This window comes from Symphalangus syndactylus, chromosome 3 (genome assembly GCF_028878055.3).
Source record: "Symphalangus syndactylus isolate Jambi chromosome 3, NHGRI_mSymSyn1-v2.1_pri, whole genome shotgun sequence".
In the NCBI taxonomy this organism is placed as follows: domain Eukaryota; kingdom Metazoa; phylum Chordata; class Mammalia; order Primates; family Hylobatidae; genus Symphalangus; species Symphalangus syndactylus.
The window spans coordinates 67,975,742-68,001,264 of NC_072425.2; the positions used below are offsets into that span (position 1 = coordinate 67,975,742).

The window sequence follows — 25,523 nt, forward strand, 5'->3', positions numbered from 1 at the left end:
CATAAACAAAGTTAAAAGTCAAACAAACTAGAAAATATATGCAATAGTATGTAAGCAAAAATTAATTTTTCAAATAAAGGGGATTTTACATAAAAATATGCACCAGGCGAAAAATGGGCAAAGGGCATGATAAGATACTTCACTAAAGAAGAAATCCACATAAAAAGATGCTCAATTTCAATAGGAATTGAAGAAATGCAAATTAAAACTACAAATCACTTTTTACCTATCAGATTGGTAAAGTTGAAAAAGATTGATAAACACAATATAGATGAAGGTATAGGAATACAGACTCCTATACTGCTGTCTGTTGTAGAGATTTCTGCAAACTTTCTAGAAGGCATTTGGACAACGCGGATACTTATTGACAACTATTCATCTAGGAATTTATCCTATGTAGGAAATTTTACAAATACACAAAGGTTTTGGAATCGAAACATTGTAAACAATGTAAGGGTTGTTAAAAAATAATTTTCAGAAAAAGATAAAATCATGACTCATGCAAATATAAAAGTGCACATCTGTTAAGGAATTTATGCATATGATATGAGGGAATCAGGTGTATGTTATAACCATTTCAAAGGAAAAGTCAAAAAGCACAGATTTATCCAGAGTAAAGGAATGTTAAGATGAATTGCAAATGGAAAGAAAACTGGTATTTTCATAGGGTAGGGATGGTGGGAACCAATTAAATTATTGCCAGACAGGACAGAATTTACACACCATCAGTTACATATAATTTATAAAAAGAGGTGAATAGGGCCGGGCGCAGTGGCTCACACCTGTAATCCCAGCGCTTTGGGAGGCTGAGGCTGGCGGATCACTTGAGGTCAGGAGTTTAAGACCAGCCTGGCCAAAATGGCGAAAACCTGTCTGTACAAAAAATACAAAAAATTAGCTGGGCATGGTGGTTTGCGTCTGTAATTCTAGCTACTTGGGAGGCTGAGGCATGAGAATCACTTGAGCCCAGGAGGCAGAGGTTGCAGTGAGCCGAGATCACACCATTGCACTCCAGCCTGGGTGACAGAGTGAGACTCCGTCTCAAAAACAAAACAAAACAAACAAACAAAAACAAAAAGGTTTATTTTGTTTGCATATGTAAGCTTCACAGAAAAAAGTGAAAATCCCAAAGAGGTGCTTAGACCCAGGAGCTTATACACCATTTTAACAGAGGGTGATAAAGTGTGGGAAGCTACTAGACAAGGGAAATGGGGAGCGGCTGGGCTTCTCTGGTGGGGGTAAATTGTGGGAAGGTAATTGGGAAAGGCATGGTAATTAAGGCTTGTTTAGTGAGGTGTGTTATGCAGATGAATTGTTCACCTTATTCTGGTATGGGAGAGGGCATCACCTTTGCAAAGGGAAATTAGGCTCTGTTTGTAGGTAGAAAGAGAGAGGGCAAAGAGTTTTGCTTGTGTCTGCTGTTTCTCATTTGCCTTTAGCTCAAAATAATCCTTATGCCAATATGGCATGTTTTGAGGTGGCACATTCTTTTTTACTTTTACTATTATCATTTTATTTGTTTGGTTTTTTGTTGTTTTTTATAGAGACAGGGTCTTGCTTGTTGTTGCCCAGGCTGGAGTGTAGTAGTGTGATCATACCTCACTGTCATCTTGAGCCAGGTAGGTAGGATTACAGGTACACACTACCCTGCCCTGCTAATTTATTTTATTTTGTTTTTGGTAGAGACAGGGTCTTGCTTTATTGCCTAGGCTGGTCTCAAACTCCTGGCCTCAAGGGATCTTCTCACTTCAGCCTCCTAAAGTGCTGGGATTACAGACCCTGCCACCACATCCAGCCTGGGGTGGCATATTCTGATCACTTTCCCATTGTTTCAGAAAGATGTTTCCATTTTGGAAAAACACAAAATAAATGAACAAATAATAGTAAATTTAGCATTTCTGTCCAAAAGAAAATAACATGTACAGTGAGCAGATGCCCATCAGGGTGTTTACCAGAAAAAACAAGTTAAAAGAAGTACCTGTCTGAATGGATCAACAAATTGCAGCATATCATATTAATACAATGGAATGACATTTAGGAAAGCAAAATTGATTCACGCTTCAACATGGGTGAATCTGCAGACCTTATGTGGAGATAAAGATGCCAAACACGAAAGAGTACAGACCGTTAGATTCATGTTTATGTATTTAAAATTCTGGAAGAGGCAAATCTAATCTATAGTGACAGAAAGGAGAGCAGTTGTTGCTGGGGCTGAGTGTGGGGAGAAGAGGGCATTCACTTTTTGGGGTGATAGAAATGTTCTTTATCTTGATTGTGGTAATAATTGCCTGGGTGAGTAGGTTGGTCAGAACTCATGGAACTATACACCTAAACAGCTATATTTTATTAAACCATGCCTCAATAAGATTGTTTTTGCTGTTGTTGTTGTTTTGAGATGGGGTCGTACTCTGCAACCCAGGCTGGAGTGCAGTGGCATGATCACAGCTCACTGTAGCCTCAGTCTTCTGGGCTCAAGCCATCCTCCCACCTCAGCCTCCCAAGTACCTGGGACTACAGGCACGTGCCACCACACCTGGCTAATTTTTGTATTTTTTGTAGAGATAGGGTTTCACCATGTTGCCCAGGCTGGTCTCAAACTCCTGGGCTTAAGTAATCCGCCTGTCTCGGGCTCCCAGAGTGCTCGGATTACAGGCGCGAGCCACTGTGCCTGGCTGTGTGTGTGTATATATATATATATATTTAAAGTGTCTGTTAGTAAAGACTAGAGGGGTAAACAGAAAGCAGACAGCATGTGTTGAGCAAAATCTGGACTCGCTGAGTTTGCAGTGATGATAAGCTTTCAAAGAGTAGAGGCTCTCCAGGCTTCTCAAAGTATTCCTGGACTCAGTGATTCCTATTTGGAAGCCATCTGGACAAAGACGGCTGGCGCAGCCATGCCACTAAATGCACTGTTTTGAGGGTGAGAGTGCATAGAAGTTGTGAGGCATTTTCACAGTTTCAGGAATCCAGCACAGCAAAGGAAGATGACAAGGTCAGGGCGTACTGGACACAGGGATCGTGGACTGACATGCTAAAGAAGATGGATGAGCCAAGGGGCTCACAGAGCGTTTTTTAAGCTGAGCACCAAAATGCCTATGCTAAATGAACAAGAATGTTCTAGATATAAAAATTATTTAATAAACATCCTGTATACTGACTTGTAAATATTCCGTGAAGTGTGGCAGAGGCCCCCTCTGGTGGTAGCATGCAAAATCACATGCATAACTATAAAATAGTTAAGAAACGGGGTGAAAATCAGCCCTAGTGTTTACATACATTAGATGTTAGAGGTATATACTAAAGAGGCAGTTTAGGCTGGGCACGGTGGCTCATGCCTATAATCCCAGCACTTTGGGAGGCTAAGGCAGGTCGATCGCTTAAGCCCAGGAGTTTAAGACCAGCCTGGGCAACATTGTGAAACCTATCTCTACAAAAAAATAAAAATAAAAATAAAAATTAGCTGGGGCGTGGTGGCGCACACCTATGGTCGCAGCTATTTAGGAGGCTGAAGTGGAAGGACCGCATGAGCCCGGGAGGTTGACACTGCAGTGAGCAGTGATCAAGCCACTGCACTCCAGCCTGGGTGAGAGTGAGATCTGTCTCCAAAAAAGAAAACGAAGAAAAAGAAAAAAACAAAAGGAAGAAGCAATTTAGCAATACCCACATACCATCCATATCTGTTCTTTTTTTTTTTTTTTTTCGACACAGAGTTTCACTCTGCCCAGGCTGGAGTGCAGTGGCACGCTCCCAGCTCACTGCAGCCTCAATCTTCTGGGCTCAGACAATCCTCCTACCTCAGCCTCCCAAGTAGTCGGGATTACAGGTGGACGCTACCATGCCTAGTTAATTTTTGTATTTTTTGTAGAGATGAGGTATCACCATGTTGGCCACGTTGGCCTCAAACTCCTGGACTCAAGTGATCTGCCCGTCTCAGCCTCCCAAAGTGCTGGGATTACAGGCATGAGCCACTGTGCCCAGCCTAAACTGCCTCTTCAGCATATATCTCTAACATCTAATGTAAGTAAACACCAAGCCACTATGCTTGGCCCATATATGTTCTTTACTTTGCTTCTTCCCACTTAACACATTTGGAAAATCATTCCATATTAGTTTATACAAAGCCTCTTTGTTCTTTTCAGTGTCTATCCAGTATAGGGGCTATGCCATGATATTCAAATAGTTCCCTAATGGGCATTCCAGTTGTTTCCAGTTTTTTGCTATTATAAACAATGCTACAGTGAATATCTTCACACATATAGAAAACATATGTGTAGTATTAATTGCCATAAGTGGTATTGCTTGGTCAAAATGTATGTGCACTTAAAAAGTTGATAGGTCTTATCCTCTGTGGGGGGGAAGATAATTGGCAATAGATACCATCAGACACAGGCAAAAGAAACAAGTTCCTTAGACCTTGATAAAGGACAGGAGAATTTAAACTCTAAGAAGATTGCATGGAGCTGGAGTTTTGGCAGCCATCTTTTCCACAAGGGCAAACTTCCCTGGGTGCTGTGTGCTGGCTCCCATCAGCTTCTGCAAAAACTCTCCTTCTCTTATACCCTCTATGTGTTCTGGAGACCCCAGCTATGTGACCAGAGAAGGGCACTGGAGTCACTCCAGTTCATTCCTGCATAATCTCTGCAAGGGGGACTTGAAGGTCAGTTTCCCAGGGTAAATTTTCTAGATAGATGATCCCCCTAGGAACTCCCAGGCCTTAAGCTTCCTGATGACTCTTCATGTCTTCCACAGAGAAATTGTACCAATTTACATTCTCACCAGCAATGTGTGACTTCCTGTTTCCCCCACACACTCACCAACAGAACAAATTATCACAGGTTTTAAAAATAGTATTTATTGATTTATTTATGAAATGGGGTCTCACTCTGTTGCCCAGGCTGGAGTCCAGTGGTGTCATTGACCATAGCTCACTGCAGCCTCAAACTTCTAGGCTTAAGAGATCCTCCCTCCTCAGCCTCCTGAGTAGCTGGAACAACAGGCACACACCACCATGTCTGGCTAATTTTTGTATTTTCTATTTTTTATAGAGACAGGAGTCTCACCAAGTTGTCCAGGCTGGTCTCGAACTCCTGACCCCAAGCATTCCTTCCACCTTGGCCTCCCAGATTGCTGGGATTACAGGTGTGAGCCACCCCACCTAGCCACAGTTTTTATCTTTCCCAATTCTAATAAGTAAAAACTGAGGGAGGCCAAGGCGGGTGGATCGCTTGAGCTTGGGAGTTCGAGACCAGCCTGGCCAACATGTTGAAACCCCATCTGTACTAAAAAAGAAATACAAAAATTAGCTGGGCTTGGTGGTACATAACTGTAATCCCAGCTACTTGGGAGGCTGAGGGACAAGAATTGCTTGAGCCCAAGAGGTGGAGGTTGCAGTGAGCCGAGACTGAGCCACTGCACACTCCAGCCTGGGTGAAACAGTGAGACTGTCAAAAAAAAAAAAAAAAAAAAAAGGAAAAGGAAAGGAAAACCTGAAACAAAGAGTTTAAACTTTACATTTCTCTCATGTGTAAGGTACCACATCTTTTCATACAGTGATAATGAAAGACATATGTGTCTATATTCCTAGTAAAGCCAACCCTTCCACTGGGGCACCTGATCCTCATTCCAGGCATAACATCCTCTGATGTTATACTTGAGAATATCATCCCAGCAATTCTTTCTTCTACAACTTCAACTTTTTTGTCTCCACAGAATCGTTCCTATCAGCATACAAAAATGTTATTTCTCCTTTTGACAACCCTTTCTTGAACCCCTTCCTCCTTAGCTACTGCCCTAATTCTCTATTTATAGCAGAGCTTTCCTTTTCTGGAAAGGGCCAGATAGTAAATATTTGAAGCATGGTGGGCTATTTATTCTCTCACAACCGCTTACCTGTGTCCCTCTAGTGTGACAGCAGCCACAGACAGCATGTAAATGAACAGGTGTGATCATAGTTTGCTGCAGTTTACTGACTCCTGCTTCATAGAAAACTGACCTTCATTCCCCCTTGCTGTGGTCAGGGAAGAAGGTGCTGCGGTTGTCGCCTGTTCCTTGCCCTCAGCAGGCTGACAGCTGAGGTCTCCAGAACAACACAGAGGGCCCAAGAGGGCATCAGCCTCCTTGTGAAAACAGCAAAGGGAATTTCTGGAAGAACCTGATTGTTTTGTGTCAAAAGAATTGCCTGTATCTGGTGTCTCCAAATTATATTAAACCCTCTCTAATCAGGTGCTAGTCCCGTGCCTCGGGAAGCTGCCCCTGTCCATTTCAGCTCCACGGTTCTAAATCCAGCAGGCACTTACCTAAACTTGTTTTACCTGTACTCTCAGCAGCATTTCAGACAAATCATCACTCCTTGACCTTGAAACCCTTTTTCCTCACCCAGACTCTTAATCCTCGTGGTTTTGTTCTCGTCACTCTTTGTCAGCCTTCAGTTTCCTCCTCTCCCCCCAGGACTCTTAACCCTGCAGAGCTTCACGACTCTGGCCTCAGATCTCTTCTTTTTTCTCTACAGCCCTTCTGTATGGCCTCAACCAACCTCGTTCTGTTAAGTACATCTGGATTTAACCTTGACATCGCTCTGATTTCTATCTCTAGTCTGGACCTGTCCCCAGAACTCCAGACTCATGTTTCCAACTGCTTAGTTAACATCTCCCCTTAGAGGTAAAATTGGCATTTCAAACAAACATGTCCAATACGCAGCTCCTTATCTTCTTCTCCTGGAGCCTGCTTCTCCCACTCTTCTCCCGGACTTATCATTGACAACTCCATCTAGTTGCTCAGGCCAAAAACTCCTAGAGTCATCTGTCTTGCCTCTCTTTCTCACACAGTACACACCCAATTCAACAAATGCTTTTGACCCTTCCTTCCTTCCTTCCTTCCTTCCTTCCTTCCTTCCTTCCTTCCTTCCTTCCTTCCTCTTTCTTTCTCTCTCTCTTTCTCTCTCTTTCTTTCTCTCTTTCTCTTTCTTGACAGAGTCTCACTCTGTTGCCCAGGCTGGAGTGCAGTGGCTCACTGAAACCTCCGCCTCCCAGGTTCAAGCGATTCTCCTGCTTCAGCCTCCCAAGTAGCTGGGACTATAGGCATGCACCACCACACCTGGCTAGTTTTTGTATCTTTAGTAGAGACGGATGTTGGGAACAAGTCCCCCCAAATCTGGCCATAAACTGGCCCCAAAACTGGCCATAAACAAAATCTCTGCAGCACTGTGACATGTTCATGATGGCCATAACATCCACGCTGGAAGGTTGTGGGTTTACCGGAATGAGGGCAAGGAACACCTGGCCCACCCAGGGTGGAAAACCGCTTAAAGGCATTCATAAGCCACAAGCAACAGCATGAGCGATCTGTGCCTTAAGGACGTGCTCCTGCTGCAGTTAACTAGCCCAACCTATTCCTTTAATTCAGCCCATCCCTTCGTTTCCCATAAGGGATACTTCTAGTTAATTTAATATCTATAGAAACAATGCTAATGACTGGCTTGCTGTTAATAAATATGTGGGTAAATCTCTGTTCAGGCTCTCAGCTCTGAAGGCTGTGAGACCCCTGATTTCCCATTCCATACCTCTATATTTCTGTGTGTGTGTCTTTAATTCCTCTAGCACTGCTGGGTTAGGGTCTCCCCAACCGAGCTGGTCTTAACAGACGGGGTTTCACCATGTTGGCCAGGCTGGTCTCGAACTCCTGAGCTCAAGTGGTCCGCCTGCCTTGGCCCCCCAAAGTGCTGGGGTTACAGGCATGAGCCATTGAACCCAGCCTCTATTTGAAAATATATCCAGATTAGGATCCCTTTTACCCACCTCCATTGCTACCACCTTCAGCCATGCTACTGCTGTATCTCACCTGACGTCTCCTGCTTCCTCTCATGCCCCACATATAGCCTGGGATTACAGGCATGAGCCACTGAGCCTGGCCAGTGTTTGTTTTGTTTTAAATCCATTTTGGCTTTAGTATATTCCCAACATCTATAAAAGTGCTTGGCTCGAAGTAGGAGGAGCTCAATAATATTTGATGAATAAATAAGGGAATAAATGAATGAATACTTTATCTTCATATGGCACTTTGTAACTTAAGAACCATTTTCACATTTCTCTTACTACTTCTGATAATCAGATAATCAGATAAAACCACTGTGTTAGTTTCTTTCTTTTTTTTTTTGAGATGGAGTCTCACTCTGTCGCCTAGGCTGGAGTGCAGTGGCATGATCTTGGCTCACTGCAATCCCCGCCTCCCAGGTTCAAGCGGTTCTCCCGCCTCAGCCTCCCAAGTAGCTGGGGTTACGGGCGCCTACCACCAAGCCCAGCTAATTTTTGTATTTTTAGTAGAGACAGGGTTTTGCCATGTTGGCCAGGCTGGTCTTGAACTCTTGACCTCAAGTGATCTGCCCACCTCAGCCTCCCAAAGTGCTGGGATTACAGGCATGAGCCATGGTGCCTGGTCACAACTGTGTTAGTTTCTTATTGCTGCTGTAACAAACTACCACACACAGAATAGCTATAAGCAACACAAATTTATTTTCTTACCGTTCTGTAGGTCAGAAGTCTGAAGCAGGTCTCACTGGCCTAAAATCAAGGTGTCAGCAGAACCGTGTTTCTTTCTGGGAGCTTTAGAGGAGAATCTATTTCCTTGACATTTCTAGCTTCTCGAAGCCACTCTCATTCATTGACTGTGGGCCTTCTTCCATCTTCAAAACCAGCAATGGTCAGTTAAGTCCTTCTAAGATGAAGTCACTGTGACCTCTGCTTCCACCTTCACATCCCCTGAGCCAGAGCTGGTGAAGAGAGGTGTCTCTGAGTCACACTGTGCGAATTGCCATGGAAGAGAGTTAAGCTGTTTTCACATTGATCCGTATCACAAGTGAGTGTTTTCCCCAGCTCTGAGTCACTCTTTCTTTTTAAATCCAAAACCATATTATTAAGTTTTTAAAAAATCATGATTGCTTTACTTCTTCAGGTTTCAGTTTTTTCAGATGTAAAACCTTAAAAGAGAAATGAATACCTGATGATTGCATTCCAGTTGTCTGCATTACCCATTAAGAGTCTCTGACCTTTTTCTGGTCCCAGGAAACCTCAAAGAATAACACTGCATTTTCCATTTCATAGGCCTTAATGGGAGCAGGACTGTGGAAGGTGACACTGGGGCTTCTCCCTCCTCAACAGTTCACCTGTGGTCTGTCTAGTATGACTCACACTTTCTTTGTGTCTCAAATTTCCCACATGTGAAACAGATAGTATGATGAAAATATAGCCCATTTAATTATGTGAAGTGTTTTGAACAAAATTATTATAACGTCTTAGCATAATGTGGACTTTTTGTACATCATCTAGTCTGATGGTTCTCACCATTGCTGCCCGTTGGAATTACTTATGGAAACTTAACAAATCTTGATGCTGGCTGAGCGCAGTGGTGGCTCATGCCTATAATCCCAGCACTTTGAGAGGCCGAGGAGGGCAGATCACCTGAAGTCAGGAGTTCGAGACCAGCCTGCCCAACATGGTAAAACCCTGTCTCTACTAAAAATAAAAAAATTAGCCAGGCATGGTCGTGGGCACCTGTAGTCTCAGTTACTCTGGAGGCTGAGGCAGGAGAATTGCTTGAGCCCAGGAGGTGGAGGTTGCAGTGAGCTGAGATCGCGCCACTGCACTCCAGCCTGGGTGACAGAGCAAGACTTCGTCTCAAACAACAACAAAAATCCTGATGCCTAGGTCCTGCACCAAGGATTCTGATGTGATTGCTCTGGAATGTGGCCTAGGCATAGGCATTTTTTTTTTTTTTTTTTGAGATGGAGTCTCTCTTTGTTGCCCAGGCTGGAGTGCAGTGGTGTGATCTTGGCTCACTGCAACCTCTGCCTCCTGGGTTCAAGCAATTTTTCCTGCCTCAGCCTCTTCAGTAGCTGGGATTACAGGCATGCACCACCATGCCCAGCTAATTTTTGTATTTTTAGTAGAGATGGGGTTTCACCATGCTGGTCAGGCTGGTCTTGATCTCCTGACCTTGTGATCCACCCGCCTCGACCTCCCAAAGTGCTGGGATTACAGGCATGAGTCACTGCACCTGGCCAGCATAGGCATTTTTAAAAGCTCCCCAGCTGATTCTAATGTGCAACCAAGTCTGGGACCAGGGAAGACTCCTCTTAGGTAGCTCTAAACAAGCTCTTATGGATGTGCCACTTTCTGGACGCAGTCCCCAAGTCATCCCCTGTGAGTACAGCTCATTCTCCCCTCTGGGTTTTGATCCTAGCAACCACCAGGAAGGAGACAAGACAGGTGGGTGCAGGACCTCAGCCCCACGCAGGGCAGGGGGACATGCAGGTTGCAACATCATAATGAAAAGGACTGGAAGCTGATGTGGACACACTGGAAACATGGTACCACTGTAACCCAGGTTTCCTCCTCGCCTGTAAGCAAACATGAATCAGGGAAATGTAAATTGATATCACCTTCATTCATCACAGCTTTAGTGAAACCTGGGAACTGGGGAATTTTTTGTTCACAAGGCAAACAAAGTCTTCAATTTAATTCCTTTAATTTCTTTGAAGATTATATTAACTAGTAGGTGAGGTTAAGACTTTTGAAAGTCGTGTGGGTATTGAACTGAACTGCTCTTAGAAGAAAATTCAAAGAGAAGGTGATGTGGGTCAGGAGCAGGAAGAGAGGCTGAGCCAAGAAGAGAGATTTGGGAGATGAGATACCTCAAAAGGTTATTTATTTATTTATTTATTTATTTACTTATTTTTTATTTTTGAGATGGAGTTTCACTCTTCTTGCCCAGGCTGGAGTACAACGGTGGGATCTTGGCTCACTGCAACCTCCGCCTCCTGGGTTCAAGTGATTCTCCTGCCTCAGCCTCCCAAGTAGCTGGGATAACAGGTGCCCGCCACCAAGCCTGGCTAATTTTTTGTATTTTTAGTAGAGACAGGGTTTCACCAGGTTGGCCAGGATGGTCTCGATCTCCTGACCTCAGGTGATCTGCCCACCTCAGCCTCCCAAAGTACCGGGATTACAAGCATGAGCCAATGTGCCCAGCCTTGTTTATTTTTAAGTGCAATCTTGATATCATGCTGTACAACTTCTCTCTTCTAGCTTCCTTCTAAAATCTTGAATAAATTTTATATTCCTCACTAATGCATTCATATTAGTGCAAGGAGTGTACTGTTTTCAAAGAATTCAAAGAGGAGAGAGTCATAAGAATATGAGTCACAATCTGAAGAAAGAGGCACACAGCTTTTACCAACAACCGATTTACCTCCATCTTTACTAAGGAAATGCAGACAAAATTTTTTTTTTCATTTTTTCTTTTCGTTTTTAAAAACACAAATGAGGCCAGGCACGGTGGCTCACGCCTGTAATCCCAGCACTTTGGGAGGCCAAGGTGGGCGGATCACCTGAGGTTAGGAGTTTGAGACCAGCCTGGCCAACATGGCGAAGCCCCATCTCTACTAGAAATACCAAAATAAGCCTGGCGCGGTGCCATGCACCTGTAATCCCAGCTACAAGGGAGGCTGAGGTGGGGGGATCACTTGAACCTGGGAGGCAGAGGTTGCAGTGAGCTGGGATCACACCACTGCACTCCAGCCTGAGAGACAGAGTGAGACTCTGTCTCAAAAAAAAAAAAAAAAAGAAAACACAGATTGCTGACTGCACATCAGAGTTTCTGATTTAGTAGGTGAGGGATTCTAACAAGTTCCTAGGTGATACTGAAGCTACTGGTCTGGGAACCACCCTTTCAGAACCACTGGCTTACAACATTCTCATAGAAATTATTTCCTACTTTCATGTTTTATCATGGTCTGTTCTTTGAAATGTTAATAAGTCTGACGAGAAAAGAAGAGTGTTGTGGTCAAATGTGTAAGGGAAGTTAAGATTCTTTAGAGAAATCAAAACTTACTGCCCACACATACATGGCTTACTATCTATCAAGCTTGTCCAACCCAAGGCCCACAGTCTGCATGCAGCCCAGGAGGGCTTTCAATGAGGCCCAACACAAATCCATAAACTTTCTTAAAACATTATGAGATTTTTTTTTAAATTTTTTTTTCTCATTGGCTATCATTAATGTTAGTGTATTTTATGTGTGGCCCAAGACAATTCTTCTTCCAGTGTGGCCCAGGGAAGCCAAAAGATTGGAAACCCCTGGTACATTTACCTGACTTTCTTATTTCAGGAAATGTTTACCCAGAAGGATGAAATGGCTGTAAACAAAAAATTAAATTCTAAGCTCCCCTAATCATCTGAATGAACCCCTCCTCTCAGTCAGGGGCATTCCAGAGTTAACCTGAAAAACTAATTCAAGTCATGATGGAAGAGAGGCTCACATATGCCTCATTATACCCCTTCAGCATTAACATCAACACAGACCTTAAGTCTGATAAGAAACATTTACAGTCTAGTCTCTCCAAAGCCTGCTACTGAGAAGCTTCAACTGCCTGATAAGGGCTTAGTCTCCACAACACCTTATTATAACCCAGACATTCGTGTCTCTTTTCTACTGATAACTCTTTCAATCAGTTACCAATCAGAAAAATTTTAAATCTACCTATGACCTGGAAGCCACACACAACACCTCCCTTTGAGTTGTCCTGCCTTTCCAGATCAAACCCACGTAAATATTACATGTATTGATTGATGCATTATGTCTCCCTAAAATGTATAAAAGCAAGATGTACCCCAACCACCTTGGACACATGTCATCAGGACCTCCTGAGGCTGTGTGACAGGCATGTCCTTAACCTGTCAAAATAAAGTCAAACTTTATTTTGACTTTAAAACTTGGCAAACTTGTTTTGCCAAACTTGGCAAAATAAAGTCTCTAAGTTGCTTGAGACCTGTCTCAGATACTTTTGGGTTCAAATGGACAAAAATTTTATTTGTTCTAGGAACTTTCTGAAAATCCATTAGTCCTAACACTAGACTACTCAATTTATCCTCATTAAAGTAAGTACTACTTTCCAAGGAAAATAGATATAATCAAAAGATCATTTACTCTTTAAGACATGCTTGGGAACTCTCACCTTGCTGTGTCCACCAATGCTAAACCATCGTGTCACATACTTGTCTAATCCTAATCAACCTCTATATCAAAATAGCCACCTTACTCCAGATTCCAAAACCTAATAAATATTCTGCTTTGCCCTCACCCTTCCAAGAAGCCAGTGAGACTCTTGTTATGAAAATGATCTTGTTACCAGAAAGGGGTCCTGATCCACACCCCAAGAGAGGGTTCTCACTCTCCTGACCTCGTGATCCACCCAACTTGGCCTCCCAAAGTGCTGGGATTACAGGCAGGTGTGAGCCACCACTCCCGGCCTCGATGTCCTTTTTTATTGAAAGTTCTAGACCAAGTACATTTGTGTTGATTTTAGTTACAAGATGGCTAATTTCATTTTTACTCTTTTCTGAGGTGCGGTGAATGAATCACCTTTGTCTTAACACCAATATGCAACTTTTGACCTTTCCATTTTGAATAGTGCACAAAAAGAGATTTAGTTATCTATCATCCCGTTTTATATTACTCAGAGTACTCTGTGAAACAGAAAGACTTTTAAGGCCCAGGTCTTGTTTATCTAGTTTTTTCTTTTTTTGAGATGAAAAAAGAGTTTCTTTATTATAAACTTTTTGGGCTACTCCAAGATCCAGCCTTACCTGAAGTCCGACACCAGTCCACATTAATTGTTGTGCTATTATCCATGTATTGCCTTTCAGTTCCAAATTCATTCATTACCTACTCTGTGAAAATGGACCTAGGTCTTTTAAATATTGTTCCTTTGCCTGTTGGCATAATGTTAAGCTGTGTCAGTCGTGGAAGCTGGAAAGGCACTACAGGTAGAAGCAACTTTTTCCCCCTAGTTCAAATGTGCACCCGAGGCAGGCTCCTGCTGCACAGACTGCTTCCCCAGGACCCAGGCCTTGATTCCAGGTTCTGCTTAGCTTTTGAAAAATGCAAGGACTTTTAAAGTGTTGAAATACTAGATACTTTTTGTAAGATTAAACAAAATATTACAGTCTGATTTTTGCCTGTCTGTGAGGATGGATATTCATTTCACTCTTCAATTCTTCCCCCACTCCTGCTGGCTTCTTAGCAACATCACAGTTCAGAAAATGTTTACACAGCCAATTGCTACACCTTTGATTCCAAGGCAAACCATTCTTTGTAATCTCTAGCATCTAGTGCTGAATGCAAGGTAGAAAGTAATATGTCAACAAATAGTTCTGATGTGGTAAATTTTACTGTGAACCAGCTCTGTCAGGTTCAAGGAAAAGCAAGCCTTTGATTTAACAAATTATTTCAGATTGTATTTAGAAACACCAACAACAAAAAGGATACTATCTCAATAAATTCCTTGCCATTCTACAGTGGAAATTTTATGATGACATCAAATCAATTCACTTCTATGGATTTCATCAAACTATGTCATAGCTTATATTATTCCTAGAAGAGTTGTTGAATCCCCATCTCATGGAAGCTTGAGAAAAAAAGTGTAACATCATCTGTCCTTTCTCACTGCAGATCTGCTGGAAACATGCCATTTTGCAGTAAAAATTAAGTGATCCTTTTGTTCATTAAAATCTTGCCAAAACTGGTAACTGTGATGACTGACCTCTGTTTTAGTCTGTTTTGTGCTGTTATAACAGAATCCATGAGACTGGATAATTTATAATAAACAGAAATTTATTGGCTTACAGTTTTGAAGACTAGGAAGTTCAAGGTCATGGGGCCAGCATCTTGCAAGGGCCTTCTTGCTGCATCATCCCATGGCGGAAAGGCAAAGGGAGGGTGCAAGAGAGCAGGAGAATGAGCTCACAGTGTCAGCCTTTTTATAATTGTCATTAGTTCATTCATTGAGGTTGGAACTCTCATGACCAAAACACCTCCAATTAGGCCCCACTTCCCAACAGCATTGCATCATTAGGGATTAAGTTTCCAACACATGAACTTTGGGGGACACATTTAAACCACAGCACCCTCCAAGGAGGAAAACATGATGCCTAATGGCAAGGGTGATGGCAATGGTGGTGGTGATCGTGGACAACTAAGTTAGAAAAGTATAGATGTTTCTCAATTTACAATGGGGTTATGTCCTGCTAAACCCATCATAAATTGAAAATACCTTAAGTCAAAAATACATTTAATATGCCTAACCTGCTGAGGATCATAGTTTAGCCTAGCCTAACTTAAATGTGCTCAGAACACTTATTACATTAGTCTACAATTGGGCAAAATCATTGAAGACAAAGGTTATTTTATAATAGTGTTGAATATCTCATGTAATTTATTGAATATTGTACCGAAAGTGAAAAAAATAATGGTTGGGCCAGGCAGTGACTAATGCCTATGATCCCAGCAATCTGGGAGGCTGAGGCAGGCAGACTGCTTGAGCCCAGGAGTTTGAGACCAGCCTGGGCAACACGGAGAAACCTAGTCTCTACAAAAAATACAAAAATTAGCTGGGCATGGTGGCATGCACCTGTAGTTCCAGCTACTCTGGAGGCTGAGGTGGGAGGATCACTTGAGCCTAGGAGGTCAAGGCTGCAGTGAGTGCAGTGAGCCATAATCACACCACTGCACTCAAGCTTGGGTGATAGAACAAAACCCTGTCTCAAAAAAACCAAAACAAAATGAAAACAAAAAACACCAGAATAGTTGTATGGGTACTCAAAGTATGGTTTCTACTGAATGCATATCATTGTTCCACCATAATAAAGCCAAAAAATTATAAATAAAATTAACATAAATCAAGAACTATCTATCTGCATAGTGAATGGATGAAAGCTACCGTAGATTAAGATGCTACTGCTGAGTGCCGTGGTTCACACCTGTAATCCTGGCGCTTTGGGAGGGCAAGGCAGGTGGATCTCTTGAGCTCAGGAGTTCGAGACCATCTTGGGCAACATGGCTGATATGGTTTGGCTGTGTTCCCACTCAAATTTCATCTTGAATATTAATTCCCATAACCTCCATGTGTCGTGAGAGGGACCCGGTGGGAGGTATTAATAATTGAATCATGGGGGTGGTTTTTCCCATGCTGTTCTCATGATAGTGAGTGAGTTCTCATGAAATCTGATGGTTTTATAAGCATCTGGTGTTTCCGCTTCTTGCACTCATTCTCTCTCCTGCTGCCCTGTGAAGAGGTGTCATCCACCATGATTGTAAGTTTCCTGAGGCCTCCCTAGCCATACAGAACTGTGAGTCAATTAAACCTCTTTTCTTTATAAATTACCCAGTCCTCGGTATTTCTTCATAGCAGCGTAAGAATGAACTAACATAATGGCAAAACCCTGGCTCTACAAAAAACACAAAAATTAGTCGGGTGTGGTGGCTTGCATGTGTAGTCCCAGCTACTCGGGAGGCTGAGGCAGGAGAATTGTTTGAGCCCAGGAGGTGGAGGTTGCAGATAGCTGTGATTGAGCCATTGCACTCCACCCTGGATGACAGAGTGAGACCATTTCCAGAAAAAAAAAAAAAAAAAAAAAAAACTACAAACAAATTGAGTTGCCATCAATAAGACATTAAATTGTGTGGGTTGTCTTTTGTTGTATTTTTTTTTTTTTTTTTTTTTTTGAGACAGGTTCTTGCTCTCTCATCCAGGCTGGAGTGCAATGGCTCCATCTCTGCTCACTCAGCCTCCCTCCTGGGTTCAAGCAATTATCGTGCCTCAGCCTCCCTAGTAGCTGGGACTACAGGCACACACCACCATGGTCAGCTAATTTTTGTATTTTTTTTAAGTAGAGATGGGGTTTTACAATGTTGGCCAGGCTGGTCTTAAACTCCTGACTTCGTGTGATCTGCCCGACTTGGCCTCCGAAAATGCTAGGATTACAGGCGTGAGCCACTGTGCCCAGCCAACATTTACTTATTTGTAAAAATCCAAATGCTGGCATTGTCCAGGAAAATCTAACAAGTTTATTTATTTATTTATTTATTTTTTATTTTTTTGAGATGGAGTCTCACTCTGTCGCCCAGGCTGGAGTGCAGTGGCGCAATCTTGGCTCACTGCAAGCTCCGCCTCCCGGGTTCACGCCATTCTCCTGCCTCAGCCTCCTGAGTAGCTGGGACTACAGGCGCCCACCACCACACCCGGCTAATTTTTTGTATTTTTAGTAGAGACGGGGTTTCACTGTGTTAGCCAGGATGGTCTCGATCTCCTGACCTCATGATCCGCCCACCTCGGCCTCCCAAAGTGCTGGGATTACAGGCGTGAGCCACCGCGCCCGGCCACAAGTTTATTTATAATCGTTATAAAGGTGAATTGCTGACACTTGTTTAATAAAACATTTTGATTTGCCTCAGTGCTTTATATTTCCACATTCATATTAACAATTCGCACACAAGTTAAAATGGTAAAACTGTCAATATCTGATTTCTATCCCCAATTTTTCCACTTGCAATTATATACTTAGGTACTTTTTGACCCCATGAGGGAAAAGTATCAAACATTCAGAACCACTACTAACAGGAAGATGAGAGGATTTTTCATTTGTTCATTTTGAGAATGAAATGTTTCCTTTCATAGTGGATTCTTTTTTTTTTTTCTTCCTTTCGAGATAGGGTCTTGCCCTGTCACCCAGGCTGGACTGCAGTGGTGTGATTTTAAGCTCACTGCAATCTTGATCTTCTGGCCTCAAGCCATCCTCCTGCCTCAGCCTCCCGAGTACCTGGGACCACAGCTCCATGCCACCAAGCCTGGCTATTTTTTTTTTTAAATTATTTTTAGTAGAGAAGAGGTCTTGCTATGTTGCTCAGGCTGGTCTTAAACTCCTGAGCTCAATTGATTCTCCTGGCTCAGCCTCCCAAAGTGCTGGGATTACAGGTGTGAGCCACCACACCCAGCCATAGTGGATTCTTAAACACATTCTCAATCTATGTAGCATGCTAGCTGGATGTCTTTAGTCATAACTGTTATACTTTGGGCTGGGTGTGGTGGCTTGTGCCTGCAATCCCAGCTAAATGGGAGGCTGAGCCTGGAGAATTGCTTGAGCCCAGGAGTTCAAGACCAGAATGGGCAACATAGCAAGACCTCTCTCTCTAAATAATTTATTTTAATTAGCCAGGCCTGGTAGTGTGTGTCTGTAATCCCGGCTTCTCGGGAGGCTAAGGGAGGAGGATTACTTGGCCCAGGAGTTCAAGGCTGCAGTGACCTATGATCATGCCACTTCACTCCAGCTTAGGTGACAGAGCAAAACCTTGTCTCTAAAAATATAAATAGAAATGAAATATAAAAACAAACAAAAAAACACTGTTACACATTTGATACAGAGAGCACCCAGGGTGGAAGTCCCTCATGATAGACCGTACTTGCTTCCTACAATAGACCTCACTTGCTTCCAATAGCTGTGCTCTGGCAACACAAATCTGTTTTGAAGTCGTAAGCAATTTCTAATATCAGGTACTGGAATGAAAGTTTGCAAATCAGAAATTTGGTGGACTTTTGATAACATCTAATTTCATGGAGTGCCACAGTATCAAGCCTGTACTGCTAAGGTTTCTTCATTTCTCCAGTAGAGGGCGCACTCTTGGGAAAGGCATTTGTAGCCAGATGTTTTCTGGGTGCCAGCTTTGTAGGAGCCATGGTAAGTAGGAGACACCTCCTTACTTACCTTCCTTCTTTGGCTGGAGCTCAGCAAGATAGAGGTGCTGGTGTTAGAGAGTGGCAACCGTGTGGTGGCTGCTCAACTTATTTAGTAAATGTTATTTTTAGACAGTACATTTTATGTCAGGATTCAATTCTGTTATGTCACAATGTAGCAGAATGATCTGTACCACTGCTCCAGATGGAAACATCTTCCCCTTTCCCTTTCTCTTTCTTATTTTTTTGAGACAGGGTCTCAATTTGTCCCCCAGGCTGGAGCGTAGTGGCATGATATTGGCTCACTACAGCCTAGACATCTTGGGGTCAAGGAACCTCCCACCTCAACCTCCTGAGTAGCTAGGACTACAGCCACACCCCATGCCTGGCTAATTTTCGTAGAGACGGGGGTCTCGCCATGGTGCTTAGGCAGTCTTGAACCACTGGGGTCAGGCGATCTTCCTGCCTTGGCCTCCCAAAGTGCTGGAATTACAAACATGACCCACTATGCCCAGCTTACACTTTAAACTAGTTATTTTCCATTTATTTTATCAACCAATATGTATTTAGTAACAACCCTGTGCCAGACATGGTATTAGCTGTGGTGACACAGTAATGAAGATGGACAAAGTCTGCTGTCATGGAGTGTATATTCTGGAAGGGGGATTGTGACAGCCAATAATCATGTAAATAAGATGGTGACCATTGGGATGGGGGCTATAAGGGATTAAGCACGGAGAATCAAAAGAGAGAATGACTGTTGATGTTATACAGATTATGCAGCAGTAGAGAAGGCAATGTTGGGGCTCAGAAAAATGATACCCCAAAATATGGTGTTTTGGTATGCTGAACTAAAAGAAGCAGCCTCAAGGTCTCTCTGATACCCCCCTCCAGCCTCCACCAACACTTTTTCTCTCCCAAGGCACAGGAGGAGGCTCTTCTCTGATATTCCTTTATCACCTTTAAGACTGGACCCACAAAGAAGACACAATTGCCTTCCATCCCCTCTCTGAAATCTTATTACCTATCACAGAAAAGAAGACTGAGTAATGTAACCACACCTGGATGAATTTTTTTGCAAAACAATGTCTGCCTTTCAGCCTCATTCAAATTCTAAAGAGAATAATTTACAGATTAATTCCTGTCTCCCAGGTTCATTCATTTCCCCTAAAAATCATTTACTGCCCCTCAAAATTGTTACACCCTCAGCTCCCCTTCCCCTGTGAACAAGAGTATGTAAGCAACTGGACCTCATTTGGGTTATGGGGCAATCCTCCCCCTCCAATTCCCTCATGTTTATCCATGTTAAATAAATTTTGTATGCCTTTTTCTGCTGTTTGATCTGCCTTTTGTCAGTTCATTTTGTAAACCACAAATAAAATTCTAAGGCCCCCCAAACCAACCATCTGAATAGACCTCCTCCTCTCAGTCAGGGCACTCCAACGTTAACCTGAAAACCTGATTCAAACCATGACAGCGCCAGGCGTGGTGGCTCACCCTTGTAATCCCAGCACTTTGGGAGGCCGAGGCGGGCGGATCACAAGGTCAGGAGATCGAGACCACGGTGAAACCCTGTCTCTACTAAAAATACAAAAAATTAGCCGGGCGTGATGGCGGGCACCTGTAGTTGCAGCTACTGGGGAGGCTGAGGCAGGAGAATGGCATGAACCTGGGAGGCGGAGCTTGCAGTGAGCCGAGATGGCGCCACTGCACTCCAGCCTGGGTGACAGAGCGAGACTCCATCTCAAAAACAAACAAACAAACAAAAAAAACCCAAAAAACCATCACAGGAAGAGAGGGTGGGACATTGGGACATGCCTCATTATACCCTCCTCCCTTTTGGAATTCAGAAAAAGTTGACCAGCATGTACAATCAACACAGACTTTAAGTCAATAAGAAATGCTTACAATCTATTCTCTCCAAAGTCTGCTACCTGGAGGCTTTCTCAGCATGATAAAACTTTGGTTTCCACAACCTCTTATTGTAACCCAAATGTTCCTTTCTATTGATAGTAGTTCTTTCAACCAATTGCCAATCTAAAATATTTTAAATGTACCTATAACCTGGAACCCCCTCCTCCCCTCTCTGCCCACTTGGAGTTGTCCCACGTTTCTGGACTGAACCAATGTATACCTTACGTGTATTTGATTGATGTCTCATGTCTCCCTAAAATGTATAAAACTAGGCTGTACCCCGACCACCTTGGGCACATGTTCTCAGGGGCTCCTGAGGGCTGTGTTACGGACTGTGGTCACTTCTATTTGGCTCAGAATAAATCTCTTAAATATTTTACAAAGTTTCACTCTTTTCATCAACAATTTTCAACAAACCCTTAACAGGATGACGGACGCTTTCCCTTGGCCCCTCTACAATCATATAGGTGGGTGATGTGTGAGCTTTGCCATGATCTTACTGGGGTGCTATGAGTTGCTGAGAAATTACTGAAGAAATTAATAGCCTACAAAAGTGATATGAAAATTATTTTAAACTGAAAATGCCTGTACAACCAGCAGCTACAGAAATAAACATTATCCAAACTTAAGCAGGGCCTCCCGAAAATACAGATGCCTTTGGCTCCCCCACCCACCAAAGGAGTTTCCTGTTTGGGAGAATACTGAAGTGTGAATTCAGCCAACTATTAACATCAGAAAAGCCAACAGTACCTTTCATTCTTCCCTTTTGAAGTTTTAACCCCTCCCTGTTTTGTTCAGTTGACATAAAAACATTTACCTCTGGCTACTTACCTGGTTACTCCTTACTGAGTAATGAGTGCATGTATAAATAATTCTTGTTCTGTTCATCTATCTATTGTCAGTTAATCTTCAGGCCCCCAAGCAATTGAAACTAGTCGGTAGAGGAAAATTTTCCTTCCAACATTACACTGTGATACATAACCAGGTGGGTAAAAAAAGGACTAGGGCACATTTTGTTGAATATTTGTCATACTTCATCTACTGCAGAGATGGCATTTTTATGTCCATAACCTCTGAATTATAATTTTGAAGAAGGCACTGAGGTAGGATTACATTTATTTCACCCATAGTTATTAAAGCAAATAATTTCATGAGCTTCATAAATAACTATAAATTATTTCAAAGAAAACATTTCTTAACTCATTGTTTAGATTTAAGGCAGATAAGTGACACATTTTTTATTGTATCTTCTTTTTTTCTGAGACAGAGCCTGGCTCTGTCACCCAGGCTGGAGCGTGGCACAATCTTGGCTCACTGCAACCTCCATCTCCCAGGTTCAAGTGATTCTCCTGCCTCAGCCTCCCAAGTAGCTGAGATTACAGGTGCCCACCACACCCAGCTAATTTTTTGTATTTTTAGTAGAGACAGGGTTTCACCATGTTGGCCAGGCTGGTCTTGAACTCCTGACTTCAAGTGATCCACCTGCCTCAGCCTCTCAAAGTGCTGGGATGACAGGCGTGAGCCACTGCACCCAGCCAGATCATATCTTCTTAATTCCTAAGTATCACAAAAAAGCTTTTTCATCTTATTCAAAACTTAAAATTAAAAGAAGAATTTATGCCATAGTGTTAGTTAAATACACAGTGAGACTGGAGAGTTCCCTGGATCCCTTCATGGGACTTGTAACAGGGGTGTGGCTTGCTTACGCAGCCCCCCCCACTCAAACCCCTTGCAGGAGGGGGAGCATGCAGGCAAGCAGGTGCCAAGGCTGGGGCAAGCGCTTTTGGGCTCTGGCCCTATGGCAGCATCTAGGGGTGTGTTACAATTAATGCTCTTTTAGCAGTTGCCATTCATGGATGGCTAAGTGTTAACTGGCTCAGAGGAGAGTCAGCATGACAGCATTTTACTCCCTGCCCTCTTGGTATCCAGGTCCTTGTCTGGCATCCAGGAAGAATCAGGTCACATGGACTTGAAGGATGGTGAATGCAGAGGTTTTATTGAGTGAAGGAGGTGGCTTTTAGTGGGATGGGGAGCTGGAAAGGGGATGGAGTGGGAAGATAATCTTCCCCTGGAGTTCGGCCGTCCCTGGCTAAACTCATCTCGACATTCAGATGCTTCTTCTCTTCTTTCCTTCCCTGCCATGCCACTCTGCTTGTCTGTAAGTGGAATTTGAGGTTTTTATGGGTACGGGATGGGGGGTATGATGGGCCAGGGCAGTTATGGAAAAAGCAACATTGGAGTGGGAAAACAGGGATGTGAAGTTCTCATTTAGGGCTGTGGGCCCAGGCTTGTGGGTAGGGCCTTTGCCAGGGAACTGCCCTCTTCTATTCAGTATTTCCCTGCCTCCTGTCCATATCAATAATAGTTGGCTGCTGCTTCAGCCCCTGTGATTACCAGGAAGCATGAGCGCAATCTTGGCAGTGGAACAAAAAAACATTGAATAATGATTTGTGGGCACACTATACAAAATCGAAATGGAAAGACAAACAGGAAGTCTCAGAGTTTTGGGTTTTTCTTGTGTTTTCTGGGGGTGGAGGGGGCTCAAGTGTTGTGTAATTAGTTGTCAATAACTTCCTTTGTGAATTCTACATGTGGAAGATCTGTTTCACATGTGCTTTTGCATTGAATAGTTGTTTTGTTGATGCTTTGTTAAAACAAAGATAGAATCCCATTTTATATCTGGTTATGTAAATAGAAAACTGTACACACTGCCCTACTCTTGCTTTTCATGGGAGGGAAAATGGCTTCCCTCTACCCTTCTAGGTTCTTTGGCTAGGTCATGAATTAAATTGGCAGATGATAAATTAACAAGAGAAAAATCATCTTAATTACATATGTATGCATAGGACTGTGACAAATATGTGAGACTTAATTCCAGCTCCCACTAGCCATCCTGTCCCACCTAAGGTGGGGGAAAAACATCCAAGAGGCAGAGACAGTTTGTGAAGTTCACCCTCAAGGTCAGGTGTGGTGACTCATACCTGTAATCCCAATACTTAGCAAGACTGAGACAAGTGGATTGCTTGAGCCCAGGAATTCAAGACCAGCCTGAGCAACATGGTGAAACTCTGTCTCCACAAGAAATACAAAAATTAGCCAGGTATGTGGTGTGTGCCTGTAGCCCCAGCTACACAGGAGGCTGAGGTGGAAGTATCACCTGAGCCTAGGAAATCAAGGCTGCAGTAAGTCATGATCGTGCCACTGCACTCCAGCCTGGGCAACAGAATAAGACTCTGTCTCAGGGGGAAAAAAAGTTCACAGCTAAAGGGCCCATAAAGGCTTACTAAATGACTAAGACCTAATTATAGTGTCAGAGGCATTTAAAGGAGAGCAACTCCACCTTGAATAGGGGCTACGTAAAGCTTAGACCTGCTTGGCTGCCATCCCAGGAGGTTAGGCATTCTTATTCACAGGATAAGACTGGAGGTCAACAGGACTGGTATCACAAGTCAGAGGTTGTAAAGACCCTACTGATGAAACAGGATGTGGTAAAGAAGCCAGCCAAAACTCACCAAAACCAAGATGGAGATGAAAGTGACCTCTGGTTGTCCTCACTTCTCATTATACACTAGTTATAATGCATTAGCATGCTAAAAGACACTCCCACTAGCACCATGACAGTTTACAAATGCCATGGCAACTTCTGGAAATCACCCTACATATTCTAAAAAGGGGAGGGACCCTCAGTTTTTGGAACTCTTCATCCTTTTTCTGGAAAACTCATGAGTAATCTACCCCTTGTTTATCATATAATCAAGAAATAACCATAAAAATAGTCAACCAGCAGCCCTCTGGTTGTTCTGCCTATGGAATAGCCATTCTTTTGTTTCATTACTTCTCTATAAACTTGCTTTTTACTTTACTCTGTGGACTCACCCTGAATTCTTTCTTGCATGACATCTGAGAACCCTCTCTTGGGGTCTGGAGTGGGACGCTTTCTGGTAACAATAGGACCATAGAATGCTTCCCCTCCCCGCAAACCTTACCAGCACATCACTAAAGGTGTACCTTTTGTTGTTTTGTTGAAAGGTGTCATTCAACAAAAAATGACAAGGCACACTAAAAGCCAAAACGCAATTTAAAGAGACTGAGGATGCATCAGAATCAGACTAGATATGGCAGGGATGTTGATATTACCAGACTATGAATTTAAAACAACTATGATTAACATAGTAAAGTCTCTAACTGAGAAAGTAGGCAGAATTCAAGAACAGATGGTCAATATAAGTAGAAAGATGGAAATTCTAAGTAAGAATCAAAGACAAATGCTAGAAATCAAAAACATTGTAACAGGACTGAAGAATGCCTTTAATGGGCTTATTAGTAGATTGCAAATGGCTGAGGAAAAAAATTACTGATCTTGAGAATGTGTCAATAGAACCTTCCAAAACTGAAAAGCAAAGAGAAACAAAAAAGACTGGACAAAGAAAGAACAGAATATCCAAGAACTGTGAGACAAGTACAAAAGGTGTAGCATACATGTTATGGGAATTCCAGAAGGAAAAGAAAGACAGAAAAGTATAGAAGAAATATTTTAAGCAATAAAGACTGAGACTTTCCACAAATTAATGTCAGACATCAAACTACATATGCTGGAAGCTCAGAATACATCCGGCAGGATAAATGCCAAAAAAAAAAAAAAAAACACCTAGGCATATCATATGCAAATTGCCAAAAATCAAAGACAAAGAAATATCTTGAAAGAAGCCACAGGAAAAAACACTTTACCTATAGAGGAGAAACATAAAATTTACAACCAACTTCTCCTCAGAAACCACACAAGCAAGAAGAGTGTTCTATTTTTCTGTAATTTCATCTTAAGGTCTCTTTCTGGAGAATGGCAGTAAACTCCTGTCCTCTCTCACATGGCTCCAGGAGATTTAGTTGTGAATGTTTACAATATGTCTTTCATGAGATACTTCTTTAGCCTGACAAACAGCTGGATGTCTAAGTGTCTGACCTGTGACCAGGTGTCCCACTCACAGGAAACTTGTTTATAGTGGCAGATGTCCTTATGGCTCTTGTCTGACCTGTGTCAAGTTTATTTCTACCA

At 42.8% G+C, this 25,523-nt stretch overlaps 1 protein-coding gene across 5 annotated transcripts in view; it reads right to left on the reverse strand.

Moving 5' to 3' along the window:
- The window catches only part of GCNT1 (glucosaminyl (N-acetyl) transferase 1), a 111,234-nt gene that overhangs the window by 66,027 nt on the left and 19,684 nt on the right, over nucleotides 1-25,523 (reverse strand). For all 5 annotated transcript variants that reach the window (XM_055272216.2, XM_063636982.1, XM_063636981.1 and 2 more), the window contains exon 2: nucleotides 8,517-8,971. The gene's annotated coding sequence lies outside the window, so the exon portion shown is untranslated. The remainder of the gene's footprint in view (nucleotides 1-8,516; nucleotides 8,972-25,523) is intronic.